The sequence below is a fragment of the Hipposideros armiger genome, unplaced genomic scaffold, assembly GCF_001890085.2.
Source record: "Hipposideros armiger isolate ML-2016 unplaced genomic scaffold, ASM189008v1 scaffold_465, whole genome shotgun sequence".
NCBI lineage: Eukaryota > Metazoa > Chordata > Mammalia > Chiroptera > Hipposideridae > Hipposideros > Hipposideros armiger.
This window is the reverse complement of record NW_017731815.1, coordinates 420,492-422,353: the sequence shown is the minus strand read 5'-3', so window position 1 is coordinate 422,353 and position 1,862 is coordinate 420,492. Positions and strand designations below refer to the sequence as shown.

The 1,862-nt window shown below is 48.2% G+C and overlaps 1 protein-coding gene and 1 pseudogene across 1 annotated transcript in view; one reads left to right on the top strand and one right to left on the bottom strand.

Annotated features, from left to right (window-relative positions):
- The window catches only part of CDK14 (cyclin dependent kinase 14), a 504,392-nt gene that overhangs the window by 437,968 nt on the left and 64,562 nt on the right, over nt 1–1,862 (bottom strand). The window lies entirely within an intron of this gene.
- The window catches only part of LOC109395302 (aspartyl aminopeptidase pseudogene), a 22,999-nt pseudogene continuing 22,103 nt past the window's right edge, over nt 967–1,862 (top strand).

The window sequence follows — 1,862 nt, the reverse complement described above, 5'->3', positions numbered from 1 at the left end:
TTTTTTTTTAACACATAGGTCAATGGTATATTAGCTCAGGTAACATCAATCATCGCACGCGCACACATACACACACAAAAAGGTATGCACACACACACACACGTGCGCATGCGCGCGCACACACACACATAATATATATAATTTAATCAAGTCATCTGTAAGTTTGTATGAATAAATACATACAAACAATATAATTGTACCTGCTTAGATACAAATACACAAGGGACTAAAAATAAGAACAAGACCATGAAAATTTGGCAAGACTTTCAAATGACATAACAGATGGAGAGAATTATTTGCTCCTCTTAATTCAATTCTGAATGCTTAACCACAAGCACAGCTAGTGCTGGGACTATACTTCAGGTTGGGGGTCAAGGGTGCTGAGTTTCTGATTTACGCAAAAACCCATTCGAAAGAATTTTATTTTCTTAAGGTACTGTTCTTGCTATAATATTAGTTCCTCCGTTATTTATGAGAAGGATAAAAGGGTTGTAAAGGTGCTGGCAGATCGGGAGTTATGTTTGCCATATGAGTAGAATCAAAACGACGTAAGAGAAATGGGTGCCATCAAATTTTGGGCTGAGGTCCACAATGAGACGACAGCAATGGAATGGAAAACCTTGTCCAAAATAAACTTCTTTGCTCCTAGGGAAAGGGGAACAGTGAGTGTTCTATTTCATACAGGCACCTACTATATGGAAAGCCACAAATCACTTGAGTGAAATAAGAGAGAGAAATAGCTATGATGTCACTGTGGAGCTGCCTAAAACAGTGGAGAATACAAATGATAAATGGCTGAAGAGAAATTACAATGCTGGCACAAGTGGACGAGATGAGAATCATGGGAGAAACTGGCTACACTCCCCTAGCGTCAATCATTAATAAAAGCGTACAGTAAAAATAGATTTTTAAAAAGCAAATTTCAGCAGGGCCGTGGGGAACTAACGCTACACGGGGCGTGAGGCCATGCAGGTGGCCATGAGCAGCAGGGCCAGCAAAGACGCGGCGCAAGCTGCGGCCCGAGAACTCCTCAAGTTCATGAACAGGAGCCCTTCTCCTTTCCACGTTGTTGCTGAGTGCCACAGCCGCCTCCTCCAGGCTGGCTTCCATGAACTCAAGGAGACTGAAAGCGGGGATATCAAGCCCGAGAGCAAGTACTTCCTGACCAGGAACTCGTCCACCATCATCGCTTTTGCTGTGGGAGGCCAATATGTTCCTGGCAATGGTTTCAGCCTCACTGGGGCCCACACGGACAGCCCCTGCCTCAGGGTAAAACGGCGATCACGCCGTGGCCAGGTGGGCTTCCTGCAGGTTGGTGTGGAGACCTATGGTGGTGGTATCTGGAACACCTGGTTTGACCGTGACCTGACCTTGGCTGGACGCGTCCTTGTCAAGTGCCCTATCTCAGGCAGTCTGGAGCAGCAGCTGGTGCATGTGGACCGGCCCATTCTTCGCATCCCACACCTGGCCATCCATCTGCAGCGAAATATCAATGAGAACTTTGGGCCCAACATGGAGATGCACTGAGTCCCCATTCTTGCCACAGCAGTCCAGGAGGAACTAGAGAAGGGGACTCCTGAGCCAGGGTCTCTCAATGCTGCAGATGACCGGCACCACTCAGTCCTCATGTCTCTTCTCTGTGCCGATCTGGGGCTGAGCCCTGAGGATATCGTGGAGCTGGAGCTCTGCCTTGCAGACACCCAGCCTGCGGTCCTATGTGGCGCTTATGAGGAGTTCATCTTTGCCCCTCGACTGGACAATCTGCATAGCTGCTTCTGTGCCCTACAGGCCTTGATCGATTCCTGTGCAGCCCCTGATTCCCTGGCCACAGATCCCCACGTGTGCATGGTTGCCCGCTATGA